The sequence below is a fragment of the Sciurus vulgaris genome (assembly GCF_902686455.1).
Source record: "Sciurus vulgaris genome assembly, chromosome: 10".
Classification (NCBI taxonomy): domain Eukaryota; kingdom Metazoa; phylum Chordata; class Mammalia; order Rodentia; family Sciuridae; genus Sciurus; species Sciurus vulgaris.
In genome coordinates this window covers 132,581,843-132,606,025 of record NC_136470.1, presented here as the reverse complement: position 1 = coordinate 132,606,025, position 24,183 = coordinate 132,581,843, and the positions used below count along the sequence as shown (strand labels likewise).

At 38.4% G+C, this 24,183-nt stretch overlaps 1 protein-coding gene across 1 annotated transcript in view; it reads left to right on the top strand.

The window, feature by feature from the left end:
* Nucleotides 1-7,680: 7,680 nt before the first annotated feature.
* The window catches only part of PLSCR4 (phospholipid scramblase 4), a 104,110-nt gene continuing 87,607 nt past the window's right edge, over nucleotides 7,681-24,183 (top strand). The window contains 1 exon segment of the mRNA XM_079100708.1: nucleotides 7,681-7,829. The gene's annotated coding sequence lies outside the window, so the exon portion shown is untranslated.

Sequence of the window (24,183 nt, the reverse complement as noted above, 5' to 3'; positions counted from 1 at the left end):
TATTCTATTGACATGTACAACTAATTAGAACAAAAAATAAAATTTTTTAAACTAAAAAAAAAGATTTAAAGCATTCCAATGCACCATCTTTCATAATATACAGAACAAAATTTTAAATGTTTCCTTATTCTAAATTATTTGAGCACATGTAAGAGTGCATTTAAATCTGTTTCATGGTTCTAAATTATTTGAAGCACATGTAACAGAGTGCAGCTCCATGATGCAAACCAATCTTACAGCACTCTTCTAAATGAGAAGGAAGAACTAATAACTGTTATGAAAGAAGAACATTTAAATGTCTGAATGATGGGAGTTGATTTATTCATCCATTCATCCATTCATACACTGATATCTGTCTTTTCACAGGTATTATTAGTTTCCAAGTTCTTTTCTTTTGTTAAAATATCTTTTTATATTTTGAGTAAAAAGATATTATTTGAAAGATTCACCTGCATTAAGGAAATTTAATTGTTAGCCGTACAAAAAAAATATCAGATGAATGGAGACTCAGATGAGGGGGAGGGCATCAAGTGGGCATACAGTGCAACTCGGCTCTGATGGGCCCTGGCCTGCCTGTTGGCCTGACAGAAGCCGAGACTGGGGACGTGGGATATTTTACACACAGTCCTGACAGTGTCCCGTCAGTCATGAAAATTGTTCTGGTGCCACTGCTGTGTTCTGGGTTCCCTTGAGTGGGTCATTTGCTACCTCTTACATTCTGTTTTTGTGTGCTGTGCATCTCTTTAGGTCTGTCTTCTGTACATCTTCCTGTAGTTCCATCTCCATGGAATTTGTTCCTTTTGCTTGAGATACAGCTACAGGACCTGCCTGCATGTGGATGTCAGGGAGAGGCAGGGCCTTCTCTTCCCTGTTACCTTCTTGCTTTCAAGGTCAAATGTGTCCATCTTGTTGGTCTGTGGAGAGGTCTCTTCATATTATCTCTGCCCTTTGCTTGGAATAAAATCGCTTAGGAGATAGACCCAGCAGTGACGCAGACATCGTCTTCATGCTAATAACACCACTTTTAAGACGTGGTTACGTTCTCTGGCAGGAGTGGTCTTGCAGAGGGGCGCACAATGGAAATCACGCTCACTGCCCCAGGCAGAGCTGGGAAGCCACAGTCCCTCTTAGGGAGGCTTGTCACTAGAAACCCTTCATGGAGGAGCTAGGGATGTGTACTCCCTGCCGAGCAGCCAGCTCTCAAACAAACAGCATTGAACTGCTCACACCCAGTCTCTCCTTTTAAACTCTCCAGGCCCATTATTCATCTCTGCTCCCTGAGGCAAGAACAGGAGAGAACAGAGAGAGGTCAGGGTGTTCTCTAATGCCAACTAGCATCATGGAACCATGAGTGGAAAGTAACTGTAGTCATGGTCATCCTCGTGGTACCATGATCTAATAAAATTTTTTATTTGTTGTAATTAGTTCTACATGACAGAATGCACTTTGACATATCAGGTCTCTCTTCCCTCCTTCTATAATAGAAACTCAGATTTTGCTGACTTCACATGAAACCTGGAACAAAGAGACTATTTCCAATGCCCCCCTCCCCGCCCCAACCATGTAGCTAGATGCAGTGTTATGGTGAACTCCTGGCTCATTACAAGTGAATAGTAAGAGTATATTAGATGATGAGCATATCCACTTTCTTGACCATTGCTCCCTTCCTTCTGGATACATGGTAAAGAAGCACCCTTCCCTGAACAGGATCTGATTTAGGGAATGGAAACCACAAGTGTAAATCAACATTGGAGATAAACCCGGTTTTCCCAGAGAGTCTCAGATTCAAGGAAGCTAACACAGAGCTACCCTGTAATCTCTCGATTACCCAGTGATATGCTTTCTTGTAGGAAGAAAGTTTTTGACTATGTGTTACTTTGCTGAAACCACAATCTTGAAAGATATGTTTCCTAATATGCAAGCTTTTTAAAATATATAAATCATTAGATGAAGCTTCGTTGGAGTCCTCTCTGCCACGTCCCATGTGGAAGAGGAAAGGGCAGACTGCCGGAGAAGGGTGTTGGGAGTTTTTCTATTTATTACCCAAAATACTTATCTACATAATAAACAAGCGAGAGCCATGCTCTTTTTATGAGAGGGGGCGAGACGGGCCTGGTCATACCAACTCTGGCCTCTTACAACCACCGAGTAGCCCAACTCTACTTTATTTATAATATGCAGGTAAAGGGGGCAAGGACCGGGAGGAGCTTCCTCTGTGATGGACAGGATAGGGTGGAGTTAGGGGAGCCATTCTCTTAGCGGGGAATATTCCAGAAGGAGACAGGGAACCACTCCACGCAGCATCACATGCTTCCCGGTAGTTCCTAGAAGCCAGGCCTCTGCGTCACATGGCTCACCTAGGTCTGATTCTGCTAACTAAGGACAGCTTCCACAAACCATTATCTGAAAAAAATCTGTCAGAGAGTTGATGAATATATCTTAAGCAATTTATTTAAAGTATCATGATCTAATAAAATTTTTTATTTGTTGTAATTAGTTCTACATGACAGAATGTACTTTGACATATCATACATAAATGGAGTGTAACTTCTTGTTCTTCTGGTTGTACACAATGTAAAATCACATCAGTCGTGTAGTCATATATGCACATAGGGTGATAATGTCTGATTCATTCTATTATCCTTCTTATCTCCCTAACCTCTCCCTTCCCTTTACCCTGCCCTGCCTAATCCAAAGTAACTCTGTTCTTTCCTAGCCCCTGCTCTTATTGTGAATGAGCATCCATATATCAGAGAAAACATTTGACCTTTGGTTTTGGGGAATTGGCTTATTTTGCTTAGCATTATTCAACAGCAAATGCCAGAATTCCATTCTTCTTTAAGGCTGAGTACTATTCCATTGTGTATATTTAACACATTTTCTCTATCCATTCATTTCTTGAAGGGCACATAGGTTGGTTCCATAGTTTAGCTGCTATAAACATTGATGTGGCTGCATCACTGAAGTATGCTAATTTTAAGTCCTTTAGGTATAAATCAAGGAGTGGGATAGCTGTGTCAAATTGTCGTTCCATTCCAGATTTTCTGAGGACTCTCCATACAGCTTTCTATAATGGTTGCAACAATTTGCATTCCCACCAGCAATGTATGAGTGTACCTTTTTACCCACATCCTTGCCAACATTTATTGTTGCTTGTATTCTTGATAATAGCCATTCTGGTTGGAGTGAGATGAAATCTTAGTTTTGATTGCATTTCTCCAATTGCTAGAACATTTTTTAATATATTTGTTAATTGATTGTATTTCTTCTTCTATGAAGGGTCTGTTTATTTTCTTAGCCCATTTATTGATTGTGTAATTTGTTTTTTTGGTGTTAAGTTTTTTGAGTTCTTCATATAATGTAGAGATTATTGCTTTACCTGAGGTACATGTGATATAGATTTTCTCCCAATCTGTAGGATCTCTCTTCACATTATTGATTGTTTCTTTTGCTGAGAAGCTGCTTTTTGGTTTGAATCCATCCCATTTATCAATTCTTGATTTTACTTCTTGCACTTGAGGGGTCTTGTTAAGGAAGTCAGATCTAAAGCCAACATGGTGAAGATTTGAGCCTACCTGTTCTTCTCTTAGGTGCAGGGTCTCCGTTCTAGTGCCTAAGTCTTTGATCCACTTTGAGTTGGGTGGGTTTCATGAAGGGTGAGAGATAGGGTTTAATTTCATTTTGTTACATGTGGATTTCCAATGTTCCCAGCGCCATTTGTTGAATAGGCTTCTGGGGCACATTCTTGTCAGAAGTACAGGCAGACTAGATCATTTACAGATGGCTCCCTCTGACGCGGCCTGACTTCACTGCAGATGAACAGAGCATCCTCCATGCTGAAAGTTCAGACCCTCCCCTCCACCTCTCCCCTCTTCATTCCCAAACGATCCAAGTTGTCTGTCCTTTTCCCAAAATGGAAGAAAACCCTCCAAATACTGTGATGAAACCTTAATAGATACTGGGTTATTTTCTTTTGTAACTGACTTTTAAGTGGCATGATTGAGTGCGGTAGGACACCAGGGACTGTCAGAGACTAGAGACCCCGGTGATGCCTAAAGGGGGAAGCTGGTATTTTGCATTGGCTATTTAAGTTATGGGAGCAACGTGGACACAGTGCCTCTCAGGGAAGGCCGCGTCCAACTGAATCATTAAAAGTCAGAGATTTTCAGTATGGATAAAAAAAAGACCCAATTTTATACCACGTGCAGTTGTTACATTTAAAATAAATAAACAAAAATTGGCATTATTGGGTGAAAAATACGTGTGATGTGAACAGTGACATAAGAAGATTGGAGTGTAAATATCAGACAAAGTAATATTCTCAAAAACAGATAAGGGCATTTGTGATATGATAATAAAACATTCTATTTTATTTTGTGCAAATCCTGAGATATAAATATAAAAAGATAATTACCTTGAATATATCTAAAAACAGAGCTTCAAAATTTGTGAAAATATTTTAAATGTTTCTTCTTTCTTTCTTTTTTTTTTTTTTTTTTTTTTTTTTGGTACCAGGGATTGAGATCAGGGATACTTAACCACTGAAGTACTCCCCAGCCCTTTGTATTTTTAAAAATTTAGATACTGGGTCTAGCTACATTGCTTAGGGCCTATGTTTTTGAGGCTGACCTTGAACTTGCCATCCTTCTGCCTCAGCCTCCCCAGTCCCTGGGGTATGCCAACACTCCCAGCTATATAGTATATTCTAAATAGTTTATGGATGAAAGAAGATATCAAAAGAGGAAAACAATACTAAATAAGAAATAAAACATATAACATCAAGTTTATATCTAAAGTGATGTATCTAAAGTTGTGCTTACAGGAAACTTCTAATTTAATTTATATTAGAAAAATATTGCTAAAGTAAATCCTTTAGGATGTCATCTAAAGAAATAAAAAAAAGATCAAAGTATGTATAGGAAGAGAATTAATAAATGTAAGAGCAGATTCGATTAAGTATAAACATCAACAGAAAACATCAACAGAATATGTAAACCTCACTAGATTTTCCAAAAAAGGAAAATGAAGAAAAAAATGTTTTTATTTGGAATGGAACAAATGAGATACAACAGATAAACTTCTGAAAATATGAACATATAACTTTGCCAAGCTAAAGCAGATAAAATAGACAACCTAAGTGTTTCTATGTCTACGTCTGGAATTAAATTTCTATTAGAAGTCTTACCTGCAGGAAATCTTACCAAGATGGTTTACTTATGAATTCTAAGAGTTAGGAAATAATCAATACAATATTACAAAATTCTCATAAAACATAGGAGAAAGAAACACAAATTGGTCACTATATTAAATATGGAAACCTGACAATATTATAAAAATAGAAAGTTACAACCAATATTCCTCATAAAGACATAAAAAAACCTTTAACAAATATCAGGAAGTCCATTCCAGTAACATATATTAACGAATAACACATCTTAATCCAGTGGTTCTTCCTAGGGAAAGTAAGGCTGGATTGACATTCACAACCAATATAATGTCACCATCATTGAATTATAAAACAAAACCAACATTATTTTTTCAATACATTTCAGGAAGGCATTTGGCAAAATTCATCTGTGCAATTTTCAGTGAAGAAGGAACATAAGACACTTTCTCAATCTGAATCTGATAAGCTTTGACAAGGATGTGAAGCGAACCCAACAGGGACAGGAAGACGTTGTTAAGGACTGATCTGGACACCTGGAGAGCCAGGTGGGGACTAACTAACTTCAAACACCATCTAGAAATAAAACACAAGGTTGCACTCAGGCGGCGTTATAGGACTAAATATAATAGATAAGTTGTTTGATGGTTTTAGAAAAATTAAAAAGTATGAGGTATTTGTAACTTGAAAGTGAGCAAAAGTTTCTTAAAACTAAGGAAGCAAAAGACAAAAATAACAATAGTTTCATGAAAACTCCTAAATTCCTGTTATCAAAAGATAAGAAAAGGATAGATGGTACAAATATTGGGAAAGAAATATTTGCAAAACATATCTGATAAAAGACTTACACATGTGTTGTGTTGTAAAACCTCTTTAACAAAATAATTTTGAAGACAAGATAACTTAAAGTGAGCAAATATTTCAATGGACATTTAACAAAGGATAAGATATGAATAACCAGTAGACTCATGAGAAATTGTTCACTGTCATCTCTGCCATTGGGGAAATACCTATTAAAGTCATAAGAAAACACACCATAGGCAATCACCACCAGAGCTAAAATAAAAAAGAACAGAGCTTGTTGAATTTAAGAGGGAATATAAACCAGCTGTGACTCACACATTGCTGAAGGGGTGTAATATGGTACAATGACATTGGAAAATGTTCTGGCAATTTCGTTATAAACTAAGCTTATGTTTATTTTTGACCCAGTAATTCAACTCCTAAGTGTTTATGCAAGAGAAATGAATGCACATGTTCACTAAAACACTTGTCCAAGAATGTTTATAACAGCTTTATTCCTAATAGCTAAAGCCTGGGAATAGCTTGTTTTTCTATCAACAAGACAATGGATAAAAAAAAAAACTGCAGTGTGTGCATACAATTGAACATTACATGGCAATACAAAAAACTCTTCCTTGTAAGTACTGGTTCTCAGAACTGTTCCACAACCATCATTTCCAGTGTTCCGAGCAATGGAATTGGGCCAGTTCCACATGACAAAAGCTAAAGAATAATTTCAGAAAATTGTCAATTTCAAAATGCTGCAGGACTGAGAGAGGTTTTTAAAATTTCCATCTAGATGAGGAGGTTGGCTTGGGTTCCATGTTTGTAACCCATCCTTCTCAAATGACTGTCCAATGATAATTCATACTTGTTAGTAAAACAGTTGACTTTCCAATTGCACACAAGTTGGAAACTCTGATAATGTGATGCAGTTTTCTCAGGTTTTATGTGAGGGGAAAAAAAAGGCTAGAACCAATGTAGTAGCACCTCCACAGTTCATGCACCGATGTAACCGGTGCAGGTAGAAAACCTATAGTTTAATTTGGCCACTACATGACTAATTTTCATAGATTATGACTTCATGATTATTCATGAGCAGATCCATGTACCCTTTTCTGGCCATCAAAACTAGTCTAAAATGCTCCAAGTCCTCAGAGAACTCTCCCTGAACTTCCTGATAATCTGCCCCAAACTCACTGAGTTTACATTTGCCCTTACTTTCCTTACTCCTAACACAAAGCAAAACTTACTTCCTGTCCTCCCATCTAAAGGACCACCAAACCCTGGGTGCACAGACTCCTTCCAGCCACCAAAGCACATTACCCAACCAATGAGACCCTTCTTTCCTTATCTTCTGCCCCCACCATCCCAGCTCCTTCTAGAGTAGAATGTCATCCTGAGTGTGGCTGTGAGTTGTCATGGTTAATAGAATCTGAGAGTTTCCTGAAAATAAGAAAAAAAAGAAAGCAAATTCAAGCGCCAGCCCTAGACATACTGAATCAGAAACTATACGAATGGGGTCAGCATTCGAGTGTTAACAATCTCAAGGGAATTTAAAGATTTAATTTGGGGGTTGGGGGGAGGAAGTCTAAAATTGAATTGAGGGGTGCTCTACCACGAGCTCCATTCCCATCCATTTTTTGTTTTGTTTTGTTGTTTGAGACAGAGCTCTGACTGGCCTGGCCTTGAACTTGTGGTCCTCCTCTCTTAGCCTCCCAAGTTGCTGGGATTACAGACTTGTGATGCCATGCCCAGCTCAGATAATGCTGATGGTCACTAAAGTGTGAAAAGACCTGGAATAACAGTGGTTCTCAGACCTTCTACACCCTGGATTCACCTGGGAGCTTTAAAAGACTCTCGATGCTTGGTCTTGGTGAGGGTACGTGGGTATTCACTGTAACATATTTCAACTTTTCTCTGTTCTCAATTTTTATAATTAAACATTGGGAAAAACAATATATTTTTTGTTATTTATCATTTATGCATCCATTTCATGAATTGAGTTGAACATTTCTTCAAAGCAAATTAATCAAAGACAGATGCATATGAGATTTAATTTTTCTTAGGATTTCCAACTTTTCTCCTTGTTTGTTTTCCCCATTTGTTTCAACTTCTTTCCATACTTGTAACGTAATTCACTGACGTTGTCTGCATTATCGCTCATTCTGTTTGTTACGTCATAGTGCTTATCACACAGGGAAATGCAGAACTGGGGAGAGAGACCTCAGAATTGGCTTTTGGGGGGCTCCAGCACATCCCTGTCCTGACCTCAATAAATAGTTTGAAAATCACACTTTATTCTCTCAACAAACTTGTTATATAGATTGGAATTCCTATTTCTTTTTTACGTTTTTTAGCATTCAGTGTTTTCATTGATGACTTTGAACACATGATTTATTATCTCGATAATCATGTGTTCTAATGGAGGAAAAAATGTTATCTTCTGTGGGGATGGTGGGCCTCAATACTATTGTATCCCTTCTAGAAAACACTTATTTGACAGGTAAGTTTCATGTTAAGGAAAAGTAAAATAAACAAACAAACAAAAAATCAAGAGGGAAAAAGAAACTCATGAGCCTCCTGCCTCAAAAGTTCCTTTGTAGCTGGTTAGATAATTAGCAGTGGTTTGTCAGATGCTACTGAGGAAGGATTTACACTAATAGTGATTCACTTTATCTTATAGGAAGCCATTAATTTAATCAGTGGCTCACATTCTCTGAGTGGAAACATTAGCTAAATTGCATGGGGAAAATAAAACCCAGGAAAAGAAACTAATTGGAAACATTGCTTTTAGGTAATGAAGCACTTACACATCCATTTTAGGGTTTCATTAAGTTTTAGTTTTAGGAAGTTTACACACTGCTTACCTGAAAAACACATAATTTTGATGGGAATGTATAGATGCCAAGGCCACTGGGCATAAGGGGAATATTTTTCACTTTACTGCACTTAATTTTACCAAATATTTCATCAAAATTTTCCAAAATATTGGTAGTCTGAGGGGGGGAAAAAAAGAAAGAAAGAACAAGGCAATATTCTATTGCTTACAGAGCTAAGGAGCAACAAATTTAAACTTCTTTCAGGTGGTAAGAGCAGTTAAAGAGGTTTATATAAGAGTCTATAGGGCAGGGTGCAGTGACTCACACCTATATCCCAGTGGCTCCTGTAAAGTTTCACTGGGGTCCAGCTATAAAGGTTAAGGGGAGAGTAATAAAGAGGCAAGCACACAGGATGGTAAACAGCAAGAAGCAGCTTCCGTAGAAAAGTCAGGCCCAGCTTTATTTTCTATTCCAGGGTCACATCAAGTTACACGAGGTTACATAGTGCAGTTAGCTTTGTGCATGTGTAGGTCATAAAACTTGCTTGCTTCTCAGAGTCCACAAGTATCAAAGGTTACTGTAATAAGTTAATGTCTCCAGGCCTCAAGGATAGAGGAGTTGCAAAGCATTTCTAAACCATTCAAACAGAGGGCCTATTATTGTCCTGAGGAGTTTGCTTGACTTGAACGACATCGATCCTCTGTACATCGACTCACCTAAAATCCCCACAAGCTCTGGAGTTTGAGATAGGAGGATCATAAGTTCAAAGCCGGCCTCAGGAAAGTTGAGGTGCTAAGCAACTCAGTGAGACCCTGTCTCTAAATAAAATACAAAATAGGTGTGGGGATGTGGTTCAGTGGTCAAGTGACACTGACTTCAATCCCTGGTACACACCCCCATGCCCCCCAAAAAAGAGTCTATAGGAACACAGTGAAAGAGTGATGCATTCTGTCTAAGAAGGCAACTTGGACCATTCATTCATCTCTCTTTTCCCTCTGTGACTTCTCACTTTTTCTCCTCTCCTCCCCACCCACTTTCATTTTGGAGATAATTTCCAAAGGTTGAGATGTTTCTTCAGGAAACCAGAGGAAGTCACTTCTATCCCACGTCCTGTGGCTCACCAAGAGCTTTGCTCAAGCCAAACAAAGAACATTCTAGACAGTTACAGGACTCAGTCCGGTGACTTTTTGGGGAACTCTGAAAGGCAGTCTCATGGCTGGAGAGCACTTTGGCACCAAGTGAACCCAAAGAGTCCCAGCCCTCCTAGGAAGAAGAAATTGATGTTTGAGAAGGGAAGCGGTTTTCGTAGTGATGAGAAGAAATGGAACGGTTCCAGGATTGTCTAGGGACAGTTTTGATAGTTGATTAGCCTAGGGTGTTGTTGTTGTTGTTGTTATTCATACAGATTACAAATATAGAGAATATTTAAAGAACTAGATCTCTTCCAGAAGCAGGACCACGTTGCATAATTTGTTGGACCCAAAGAAAACTAAAAATGTGGAGTCTCTTGTTTAAAAGAAAATAAGACCTTCAAGACAGGGACAAAAACAATTTAAACCATGTGTGGAGGCCCTGAGCAATTGCATAACGTGTAGGCCCATGAAGCCAGCACTGGCCAGAGGGCGGTATCACTTTACATGTGGAAGAAAGCTCACCCTTCCCAGTTTAAAATGTTGTAGGCACCTGGATAGAGTAAATGCAGGTTTGAACCCCAGTTTCATCTCGTTTCAACTGTGGGATATGGGCAAAGTTGTTTCGAGTTCCTCATTGAAATGTGGCATACAAACAAATCTTCCATTCAAGATATGGATTTATACGTGTGAATTTATTCTTGTGTATTTATGAATAACAGAATGTATTATAAAATAATAATGTGTGGAAATTTTTGGCTTCAAGATCTTGCTATTTGTTTTTGAATAATTGTATTAATTAAAACAATCTTTTGGTTTTCTTTTCATTTTTCTTTGCTCCTTCAGCTATCAATTTCATCTCTTATTCCCAGTGCTGAGCTGTCAGTACGAATTAGATTCACCATAAAAATATTGTTTAAAGAAATTGTATTTTTGTCAGGCGTGGTGGCACATACTTATATTTTCCAGTGGCTCAGGAGACTGAGGCAGTAGCTTGTGTGTTCAAAGCCAGCTTCAGCAATTTAACAAGACCCTGTCTCTTAATAAAATATGAAAAAGGACTGGGGGTGTGATTCAGTGGTTAAGTGTCCCTGAGTTCAATCCTAGATACCAAAAAGAAAAGAAAAGGTATTTTTAATATTTTAAATTAAAGTTATATACTTAAGATAAGGGACATAATATCATGTGCATATACATGCTGTATATTTTATTCTTCATTGTAATCTTCATCATTATTTTTTTTTGTCTTCATAGGTAGAAGCTTTTAATTACACAGTGCCTGATAACTATGAAGAAAATATAAGATTTATATTTTGTCTTTCAGTATGGTAATGGAAAAGCAGGAGTGCTGTTTCTCAATTGTGGAGCAGAGTATTTCCACAAGTCCATCTGTTATGGTTTTTGGATATGAGATTTTAACCAAAAAGTTTCTGTGTTGATGCAGGAATATTCAGAGGTGAAATGATTGGATTGTGTGAGCTGTAATCTCATCGGTCCATCCTAGTATGAATGGATCCCGACTGGGTGGTAACTGTAGGCAGGGAGGGCAAGGCTAGAAGAGGTGGGTCACTGTTGTGTGCTCTGAAGCGTGCGTCTTCCCTGATGCTCTTCTCCTCTCTCTCTGCTTCCCAGCTATCATGAGCAAGTAGCTTCCTCTGCCACACTGTTGTGAGGTGGTGACTGAGGAAGGGAGGCAGTTACGGAGATCATGTCTGGCATGCCCTGTTCCTGGGACTGTTTCTGCGCAAGGGCACAGGACGCCTAGCTGCTGTAGCAATGCCCTGCGTGAGAGGCTCTGCACGAGCCCTATCAGCTCTGACCCTTATCTCAGGCACACAGCTCCTGGGAAGATAGAAATTCTTATGCTAGGCAACCACAGTGTTTCACCAGCTCCACTTCTCCAGTTCCTGCCACCTTACAGCAACTTTTAATAATGAACTTCCTTTTTTCTTATTATATTTAAACAAATGGGATACATGTTGTTTCTCTATTTGTACATGGAGTCAAGGCATACCATTTGTGCAATCATAAACTACATAGGGCAATGGTTGTTGATTCATTCTGTTATTTTTTTCCCTTCCCCCCACCCCTCCCACCCCTCTTTTCCCTCTATACAGTCCTTCCTTCCTCCATTCTTACCACCCTCCTTATCCCTAACCCTAAACCTAACCCTAACCCTAACGCTAACCCTCCCACCCCCATTATATGTCCTCATCTGCTTATCAGCGAGACCATTTGTCCTTTAGTTTTTGAGATAGGCTATCTCACTTAGCATGATATTCTCCAATTTCATCCATTTGCCGCAAAGCATAATTTTATCATTCTTCATGGTAATATTCATAGATATATTATATATTATATATAATATATATATATGCCACAGTCTCTTTATCCATTCATCAACTGAAGGGCATCTAGGTTGGTTCCACAATCTGGCTATGGTGAATTGAGCAGCTATGAACATTGATGTGGCCTGTATCTCTGTATGTCTGATTTTAAGTCTTTTGGGTGTAGGCCAAGGAGTGGAATAGCTTGGAATAATGAACTTTCTTGAGAGCTAGGCAAAGCTCCTAACATTGCACTTTGCAACTGTGAATTGCTACTGTGTGGAAAAGCTATATAGATGTCCTAGTTTCTGTGACATTCTGAATACAAAGAATAATGCTTGCATAGTCTGTAACCTGATAATGAGAGGATATAAACAAAGATTGCTGGCATAATTCTTTAGAACTGAATCTCCATCAGAGAGCAGATTCCACTGATCCCAGCCTTATCTTCAAGATCTGTGTCTGTAAATCTTTAGTTTCCAACCCCTTCACCCTTCACCAGACCCCAGAGTTTGCCGGCTGATAGTTACACCATACCCTTCCTCCATGATGATCTGCTCCATCTTGGGCCTAAAAGAATGAAGTCAATGAAGTCAACTACACATGGATTGAACCTCTGAAACTGTGACCTCAAAATAAACTTTCCCTCCTCTAAGTTGCTCTTAAGTTGTCAGGTATTTTGGTCATGGTGACACAAAGCTGACTTACAATACATCCGTGTAATACACTGCAAAAACAGGTTCCTGCTGATTCTCACCTATGAGTTCCTACAAGCTTTAGGAGATGCTTGCTGCTTCGTACCCTGAGCCTTTGCAAGACAAATCTTATTAAGTCACTGTGGGATAACAGAGGCAAGAATTAAAAATTTTTAATGATAATTGAATGAGACATTCAATCATTACCCTATGTACATGTATGATTACGCAAACAATGTGACTCTACTTTTACAACCAGGAAATGAAAAGTATAACCCATTTGATAAAATCATCAAAAAATTTTTAAAAATTTTAAAAATAGTAGGAACATTAAATATGAGATGTACCATCTTAACAGATTTTTTTCTAAATATAATACAGTTTTGTTAACTATAGACCAATTTTGTATAGCACATCTAAGTTTATCTTGCAAAACTGAATCTTTTTATCCATTCAGTAGCAAATTTCCTGTTCCTCCTCCTCCACCCAAGCAAGCTTTCCCTCTCTGTATCTAAGAGTCTATTTTAGATACCTCATATAAATGGAATGATGCAATGTTTGTCCCTCTGTGACTAGCTTACTTCACTTAGCACAATGTTCCCAAGTAATTATTTGTCTCATTTTACCAGTGAGAAACATAAAGTCAGATGGAACAAGTAAAATTCCCAAAGTCATAAATGTAGTGACCAGCATAGGTGTGCCAGTTGAACTTCCTATTCTGAAGCAAATTATTTACCAGTGACGTAGGCATCTGGAAGAAAAAAAAAAGCAGTTGATGAATTATTCCTGAGTCTCTGCTAGATCCTCTCACAAGCACGTAGCATTTATTGACATGCTTCATGCTACAACAAACCTCTAAGACAGATGCTGTTGTAGCCTCTTCCACAGCGTGGGAAACTGAGGACAAAGCAAGTCTGGTGACTTCTTCAAAGTCACCTGTTAGTGAGTTGCAAAGGCGGAGTTCAGTTCCAGGAGTTCTGGATCTGAAATAGTGTTCTCACTTTCTAGCTGTTCTGAAACTCACATGCTGGCTCAGGAACATTTTCCCAGAGTTGGGAAAGGTACCCAAACATAGCTGTTCTTTGGCTAATTACCCAGCTTACCCGAAGGCAAGTGAAGAAGACCTCCCCATTGGGGGCCAAGTTGGGCATCCTCAGGGGGACAGGGCAGGGGTTGTAGCCCAAGGCACTGGTTAGGGCAAGTGTAAGGACAAAGAGAACCACAAGGTCAAAGGGACAACCACAAAGTCTCCTTCACACACATTCTCCATTTCCAGTGTGAACTCTGACTTGGTCTGTCCTGTGCTGACAATTATCATGTGAATCCTTGAGGAGTCATCTAGGGCCAGGAGCCACATGCTCACCAGGATCTACCTCCTATCTTTTGCCAGGCTTTGCAGAAATTTGTAGAAATTCCCAATTCCTGAAGTTGGACCCTCAATTCTCCTAAAGAAGTTTTCTATTTTTTTTTTTTTTTCCTCTTCACATTTGAGGAAGATTCTGAGCTCATCCATGTTGCTTTTTAAGCTTCATCAAGCACCGAGTCTCAAGAAACAAAAATCGGAAACAAATGTTTGAAACACTCATCCGGCTTGAGTGGCTGGCGTGGCCCCTATCTCTGGATAGATTCTTGATTAATAAATAAGACAGGCGAATCTGCAATGGTGGTCAAAAGCAGTGTGAGACCTTCCAAGGCGAAGCGGCTGAAAACTGTCAAAGCAGAGATAAGACAAACGCCAGGTTTCCAGGGCAGAAACGAGCATCAAATGAAAAATGGAAAAACAGAAACCAAAAAAAGGACCGAAGTCAGGAAACACATGGAAATGGAATGTAAGCGTTAGCAGGCCAGGAACAGGAGAGCAGGGGTCTGGGAAGACAGCCAGACCATCATGCGTTCTGCGCCCATCCCTGTAGCTCAGTGGTAATGGCTGAACAATTGCAATACCCCCAAACCCAGAACTGTGCACTCTGAAAGCGTAAGTTTATAGGAAAGGAATGCATATCACTAAAGCTGCAGGGTTTTCAAAGCATATGGTTGGGATAAACAAAAATCCCAGAAGAGAGAATAGGATGGGACACCATGTCCCCAACAATTCCAGAATTCTTAGAGGTTAATGCTAAACCCTGGTGTATATATAAAGCTGAAAGGGAAATAGCATCTGCCAACCATGGCTATTAGCATAGTCAAAAATCGTGAGATTTAGATAGAATGATCTAAGAAAGTGGCAGAGGGATTGCTAATTTTCTTGATCTGAAAAGCATGATTTTAGCACTCTGGTATGTGAAAGTAAGTTTATTTTCCATTCTGAGTTACTCAGAACTACCAGGAATATCAAAAGCATATTTTAAAATATTCTACACTATTAGTTTAATGATAGAATTCATATAAAATGCTTTTCTTTAAATCTATAACTAAAATGTTCTTGTTCTATTTATTATTTTTAAGCAAATGTGCATTGTAGTTGACAATATATGGCTTTTATATTCTACATATGACTATATATATATATATATATATTTTTTTTTTTTTTTAAACCAATAAGATGCTCAGTCACATCTTGATTCATTCAAGTTAGTTATTTAAGGTAAACATTCAAAATTTGGCTCAGGCTTAGTAGAGCACACACAAATATTAAATTGAAAATAAACATGTAACTGATATCATTCGGCCACCTCCAGCTCATGACTAACTTTTCAGTAGATGTAATAACATTTATCATATTTGCTACCATGTCCAAGAACATTCTAATTTTGTTGAAAACATCTTCAGGGAAAAAGAACAGGGGTATGCAGACATAGTTTAAATAAAACAATGGCTTTAATTCCCTCTTTGGATGTGTACCATAAGAGTGGAGAAACAAATTACCGGAATAATTGACACTGAAACACTTAATTTATTCAATATGTGCTCAGCATATTGTTGATTAGTTTACAGGATGTGTTGTTAAGTGGTCTTGAACTTTAATGCAATGCAAAATTTTTAAAAACAAAACACATATTATGTCCTTGGACACTACTTTCCATTTAGTAAGCACCAGTAAATGAGAAAGAATTCTAGTTAAAAGACACGATGTCTCTGTCCATTTGCAGTGCATATTAAATGCAAGGTGTCTCGGTCTCTGAGGTAACACTGTGGTTATACAGGTGCCAACAGAGACACAGCCTTTGCCATCATTGAGTTCAGTCTGTTAAAAAAAAAAAAATGCAAAAAAGAGACACATAAACCTACAAAGCTCAGGGCACTGCACCCTGTGAGATGATGTCAGACCCAGAAGGCATGTTTAACCCCTGGGTCAAGGTAGGCTGAGGAGGAGGGGTTCAAAGTGCTCTGGAGTCAGGCCTGAACCCAGGCCTACACAGGAGGCAGCCAGGTGAAGGGCAGAATGGGGCAGGAGGTGGAGTGGGATTCTAGGAGGAGATGACAGAGCAAAGAAAGAGACATGACCAACAGCACCGTGTGGGGAATTGGCCGACACTGGGTTCGGATGAGCACCATCAGGAAGTGATGGGAGAGGGCGGCAGAGAGCCAGAGGGGCCCTGGGTGCCACCCTAGAGGCTGGCTTTGTCCTGTGAAGGTCGGGGAGACGTGGTGGATTTAAGCAGGAACGTCAGTGGCTTCAGTTGTATTTAGTTACATTATTATGACTGCATCTAGGAGGAGGTAGTTTGAATACCTTGGGGTGTGAAGGGGGAAGAAGAAAATTATTTGACAAATATTTGGAAGGCAAGATGTATTCACACACAACAATTGATTAGATCTAGGTTAATGAAGCACGGAAAAGTTCCAAGAAGACTTCCGGTCTCTATTGTGACACTGCCAATCAAGACAGGGAACATATAGGAACATGTCTGAGGTAAAATGAACTTTGTTTTGGACCTGTGGAATTGGGGGTGCTGTGTATTACACAGCAAAAAAAATGTCTGTTAGGTTGCTGGAACTGTGAGATGATAGAAAAGACAGGGATCGGCGGGGAAACTAGAGGTTTGAGAATTTTGAACTTGTAAGTAATTATTCAATGCATTTAAAAAGGGCTTTTCCAGCAGATATGTACCAAATAATGTAACCTAGGTAAAATGGATATTTAAGGATGATGTGGGAAAACAGGCCATAAAAGAGGCAAAGAACTGCAAAAGTATGAGAACCAGAAGGATGTGATGTCATGGAGCAAGGAGCCAGACAGAGTCAAGAAAATAAAGGCTGGATTGTTCCCACCGATTTAGGAATAAAGAGGTCATTGGTGAACTATGCAGCAGTCATTTCCATGGAGAATTGGGACAGAAAGAAGTTGAACACACCAGAGTTGGACATTCCAAAGCAACAGAAATGGAAGAGGCAGAAGAACGACCGGGACAGAGGAGAGGGGAGAGGAGGAGACAGCTGGTATCTGGTGCATAGGCTCTCCAGGAAGCAGCACAGACACCGCTGGGCCGAGAAGTTGCCTGGACTTGTGTGCTTTGTAATTAATGCATGCACTTTTGACATTAAGAAGGAAATTTCTCTTGCGTTCTTGCATTCAGGGATCTGTTTGAGAATGTTTGTTTTTACCTGACATAAGCACTCACTTTTCTGTATTTTTTGAATAATCATAACATGAATATTCACAGATCATTTTTAATCAGGAAAAATACTGAATATTTTCAATTATGAACCTAATAAAATCAATGGACAAGGGAAGCTGAAGGAAAACATCTGACTAAATTAAATGAGTGCGGAATGAAGTTTCCTTCTCTGTGACATTAACTTGGACAGCACTGAACTCAGAAGGTAGCATACCTAAACACCAAGAGCAAACAAATTATAAGTCTGTATAACTAGACTTGCTTTTAAATATTCTATTATTAATTTTGGGATTCTTGTACACAAACCCATTAATCCTATTTCTCTAAGATTTAAAACTTATCACAGTGTAATTATATAATATGAAGACTGAACAAGAACAAAGAAAGTAGATTAGCAAAATATTTGATAACTGTCATGTACTTGTGACTATATTGCTGACAAATTAGATTTTGAAGCCTGGTAGACATGGTTTGCAAAATCATCTTTTTTGTATTGAGTCACTGTCAAACAGGTATCTGTTATTGTAAATTATATTGAAAATTATACTTTCTGTATTTTCCTTGACTATTACCAAACTATTGTTTGATGTTTATTTATAAGTGAAGATAATCTTAGTTAATTTTAGAAAATAGTTTTGTTTATTAATATGTTAAGTACGTGCTTATATTTTTTTGAGTCTTTTCATCCCAAAGCATTATGTGTATTTTCTGTTTTATAGTATTTGTTAAAACTGAAATCCCATTCTTGAAGTCCCTGTCTTTCTTGTTAAATTTACTTTTATTTTTTAAGTATTTTTTTAGTTGTCAATGGATCTTTATTTTATTTATTTCTATGTGGTGCTGAGAATCAAACCCAGTGCCTCACACATGCTAGGCAAGTGCTTCACCACTGAGCCACAACCCCAGCCCCAAATTTACTTTTAAATTCTAAAGTTTATGGTACATGGATTTATTCATTCATTCACTCATTCATTTATTCTACTCTTTTCTAGAATGAGTAAAGATAATATTGCCTGGGAAAAATAAATTTAATAAATGCATTCATAAATATAAAAATTTTAAGTAGGAAAATTACATAGCATTTAAGAAAGACAGAGGATGCAAAATTTCTGAGGTGGGCAGTGACCCTCGTGTTCAACAAATATGTTATTTTTATATGACTAAACCCTAGAGGAATATAAAGTAACAATATTCAATTCTCCATATTGCAAATATCAACCAAAAAAGAACCAGGCTATATACAAGCAAAGAAAGTGTGTATTCAGAAACAGTAAGTATGATTCAGTTAACAACTAAAAGGGGCAAAGTGTGCTCAGACAAAGGATGGGGAAAGGGAAGTTTTAAGGAATCCAGCGAGAGATGATCTGAACTTGATTACATGTTTGAAATCTTTAGGACTGGTTGATAGGGGCTGCAGGTAGACGGTTTCAGGGTTGGACTTGTGAGGCAGTGAGCAAAGTATCCTGTGATCTATCAACTCTGGAGGAGCGGGGAGCTGCTGAGTCAATCACACACAGCCAATTCATATTTCAAAAAGGCAGATGCAAGATGCAAGATGCAAGATGGCTTTAAGCAAATTCCATACAAAGTTTACAAACAAAACAACCCTCAACAGTTATATATTAAAGATTATTATGAATATATTATGTAATGTGTTATGTATTATATGAATATTGTTTTCCTAATTTTCTGAGGATGTTTTTGACCCTATTTTTATTACTGGCTTTTAAAAGTCTAATACTAGCACTGCATGTGGTGGCCCACACCTGTAATCTCAGCAATTTAGGAAGCTGAGGCAGGAGGATCGAAAGTGAGTCCAGCCTGGGGAGGCCCTGAGAAACTTAGGGAGACCCTGCTCAAAATAAAAAATAAAAAGGGCTGCAGACATGGTTCAATGACTCAGTACCTCTTATTTTCCCAGTACCAAAAAAAAAATGTAATGTTAGAAAAGTCCCTCCATTCGAATGATAAAACAGGATGTCCCTGTCCTAAATAAAAGCAGATGAAGTATTCTAGCTCATTGCCTTTCATTTACCAGAAATAGAAAAGACCCTTCAGCAAGGTCCCCATTTTCTTTGTTATAATTCTTTCATTTTAAACTTAAACTTAGTAGCTATGGTGTTTGTAAAATCTTTTCTGCTAGAACCATAGAGCAGAGGTGAGAAGGAGGGAGTTGGTGTCGTGGTCTTACTCATGAATGTTCAGAAATACATATTAAATGGCTAAAAGAGTGGCAGCTTCTTTCTTCATCCTACATTTAAATCAGGCATTTCTTGGTCTTTTCATCAGTTCCTACACATTACCTATTGGAGAACAGCGGGACACCGAAGTCACCTCATGTGAAGGACATCTCTGGGATTCCACCACTCTCTGAACAAGCATCTTTACTGTTTCAAACGTGCTGGCAGATGTTACTTCCTAGTCACCAAGGCTTCAGTCCTCTTCCAGGTAGCTCACATTCTGCACAAAGGAGATCATGTTCTAACCATTGTGCACTAAACCTCAGAGAAAGAAGGGATCATGGTAGCCTGCATGGAACTTTGCAGCTATCCATGCAGCTATCCATGATGTGGACTTTTCTTGGGCTCCGTGAATATTCAGTGTCTGCAAAGGTGAAACTGAAGAGTGAGTAATAACAATTGCAATGCTGGATGCAAATGATGTCCATATAAATGCTCACTTGTTATAGGATAACACATCAGGGCTGCACACCCCAGCTTCATCAATCTCGTTCTATTGACCTCGTCAATTCTTCCATCTGTAATATACTACAGTGGACCTAGATTCCCCTGTATGAAGACTAAGCACAGAGAATGCAAAAGTTCTCAGCAAGTAAGTGCTCTCTGGACCTTGTAATGCTAGCCTGTTAGGAAAATTCAGTTCAGTTTTCTAAACCGGATTCCATTTGTTGTGCACCTAAAAATTTCTTCAAATTATGACACTCTTTGTTTTTTGTTAAGTGATCAGGAAATCTAAAATAATTCACTGAATTTTAAGAAAGAATTAAATTAACATTTATGCTTATGTCAACTAGAAATTATATTGCCTCCTTTAATATACTAGCTAGCAATATATTATAAATTTATATGAAAAAATAAGAATACAAGGTGGTGGGGGAAAAGAAAGTGTGTCAAAGGAGAAGAAGGTAAACTGAGTGTCTGCAACTTGTGAGGCAATTGCTTAACATCACTGATAATAGTTGCTTCTAAAATTATTTTTATATATTAGTTTACTTTTTAGAGTTTTCACTTGAATGAGATTTGAATTGTAGTTTCTAACAAACTTGAGAACTATTAACTTATGAGAACTGTCTCAAACGTGCCTGATTAAAAATTAGTTGGGTTTTTGCTAAAAAACAGAGATTTCCAGGACTTATTCCTAGAGATACTATTAAATTTGGGGGCCAAAATTTCTGCATGTGTAGCTGGTAACTTTTATCTGGAAAAAAAATTCAAATCTATACTTTTGCCTAAACTTGCCAGTGGTTAAAATAATGCCAAATTTACTCTATGTATGATGGATGGATGAATGGATAGACAGACAGAGGCACTTAGTAACAACTGCTTCAATAAGTTTTCATTGTGGTTCCTTGGCATTTTGGAATTCTCAGATTTACCCTAAAAGCTAACAACAAACCTTTATTAGAAAAGGGCTCCATTCAAGAGATTACTATTAAAAGTTATACATGAACAAATTTGATAACCTAGAAGAAATGGATGATTTCTTAGAAACATATGACCAACATATAGTGAATAATAATGAAATAAAAAACCTAAACGGATCCATAAAGAGTAAGGAAATGAAATCAGTAACCAAAAACCTCCAAATGGAAAGGCCTAGACCAGATGACTTCAATGGTAAATTCTACCAAACACTGAAAGAAGAAATAATGCCAATTCTCAAGCTCACCCAAAAAGTTGAAGAGGAAGAAACAGTTCCAAACTCATGAGGTCATCCTACCCTGACACCAAAGGCAGTCAAAGACACTACAAGAAACTAAATGTTCAGATCAATATGTTTGATGAGCACAGATGCATGTTTAAACTAAATTCAACAGTACAATAAAAGAATCAGGAACCATGATCAACTGACTGTATCTTTATCTGTGGGATGCAAGTGTGGTTCAACATGCATGAATCGGTAAACGTGATATACCATACTAACAGAATGAAGGATAAGATAATTGTAGAATCATCTCAATACACTGCAGATAGAGCATTTGACAAAATTGATCATCCTTTCATAATAAAAGCCCTCAACACTTAATAAAGGCTATATATGACAGTCTCACAGCTAACGTCACACTCAGCAGTGCAAACCTGAAAGTGTTTCCTCTAAGATCAGTAACAAGACAAGGACACCTGCTTTCACCACGATATAGTCAAACATTCAATACAGTCATGAAAGTTCTGGTCATAATAATTAGGCAAGAAAAAAAAAAAAAGACATCCAAACAGAAAGAAAAAAGCCAAGTTGTTTCCATCTGTAGATAATGAGCTCTTACATATACAAAACCCTAACACCTTCACTGAAAATCAGTGGAACTATAAATGAAGTCAATAAAATCACACGTTACAAAATCAGAAACAAAAATCATGTGTGTTTCTCTGCCCTAGCAACAAACTATTTGAAAAAGAAATGAAGAAAAACAACTACATTTAGAATAGCATCAACAATGAATATTTAGGAATCACTTTAATCAAGAAAGTAGAAGATGTGTACTCTGAAAACTCTAAGACATTGATGAGAGAAATTGAAGAGGAAAAAAAGTGAGTGGAAAGAAGACATCCACTGTTTCTGGATAGGAAGAAATAATGTTTTTAAAATTGCCATACAACCCATAGTGATCAATGCAATCAATTCCTATCAAAATTCCAATGGCATTTTTTTTTCACAGAATTAGAAAATAGTCCTAAAATTTGCGTGTTTTTAAAAGACTTAAAAACCTGAAACGACATTGAATTCAATGATGGATTCAACTCATTCAAAATACATTGTAAATCCTGTGATAACCTAAACAACATCATGATGTAATAATGAACACATGGACCCAAGGAACAGAATACAGGTCCCAGATATAATCTTAGTCTAATATGGCCAGCTAATCTCTGGCAAAGGCACCAACAATTCACTATGAGAAAAGACAGTGTCTTCAATAAATGGAATTGGGTAAAACTGGGTATCAATAGACAAAGAATGAAATGGGACCTTCATCTTATACCTTACACAACAATAAATCCACAAGGTTGGGCCCTGTGTCTGTTGTGCGAACCCTTCATGAGACAGGCAGAGAGACACAATTACTTCATCTTTCAGTCTTCATTTTTGTACCTGTAAAAGGGGCATAATTAATCCATAAAGTGTAAAGGATTAGATAAGTAATAATCTGGAAGTCTCCCCACTATGCTTTCAGTGCATGGCACGTCTTGTCCTCTGAAAATAAGTGTCATTATTTTTAAGAAGCCATTGTGTGACCAGGTCACTTCCAAGTGAAAAGGCCATGCTGACTTTCAGTACACTGAGGTGTTCATGATGTATGATGCCTGCATTTGTTTTTTGAATCCAGGACCCCCTGACCAGCAGTCCCTCTACCTGCAGGTTACCCAGGTGGCTTGCCTATGGGATACTGCAGTCCACAGCTGCCCAGTTCCTTCCTCTTGTATGGCCAACTGGTAGTAGCCATCCAATCCAGTACCAGCTGGCACATGCCCTGGGCCCAGTCAGCCTGCTCCCGTTCCCTGGGTGCCACAGCCGTCTCCCAGGCCTGGAATACTTAGCTCAGGCGCTGCACACAGATCTCCAATGTTTTCTCATGAAGTGTGACCATGGGGTTCGGATAGAAGATAAGTCTGGGTAGAGTGGAATAAAGGAGGTGATCAGTGACCCCCAGAGCCCAGTTACCAGGACGTATGGAATGGTGTTGCTCATTGAAGAGGGACAATGAGCATGGGCTGCCTCAGTGACTACTGTCTTCATAAAGGACTTGGGTTGACTCTTAAGATGTTTCAGATACTGGTCCAGAAGGAAAAGAGGAGCAGAGAACAGCTCTTGGTTGCTAGAAGGTTATCATTTTCCTGGAAGTAGCTGTGGCTGTCAGAGCTGGCAGCCTGAAGGACACTTCGTGGGTAAGTGGTAAAGTGCTGGACCCTGAGATTCCTTTTTCTCCTGTAGGTTTCCTCTGCTACCGCGGTCCTTCAAAACGCCTGTTTAAATAAAACAGGTGCCCCCCCGAGCATAGGCACCTGCACACCAAGTACCTGAGGACCCCACAATTGATGACAGCCTCATACCTTTCCATTTAAATATTATGGGGTCACCCTGACACCCAGGTCAGAAATGTGAGGAACAGGCATATTGGGTGAACCAAATGCTATAAACCTCGCAGAATTTACTGGAGACAAACATTGTATTAACTTAGTCCCTTTATAAAAATAACTATTAAATACACAAAGTGCTAGAGCACTTTACTATGCCAAAACTTAGGAATGTTTTTCATAGCACATTTATTAGATCTTTGTTATACTTGTAGATAAATGTATGTCTGTCCTTGCAAATCTGGCATCTCTTAGGACTATTTCTCTTTCTTTTAAAAATTGTATAGTTTTAAAATTAAGTTTAAAAAAAAAAAGTTGCTCACTGCTGGGGTCCAGCACTAGCAGCGGTCAGGGGTCCTAGGTGGATGGGAGGCGTCGGCACGGTGGAG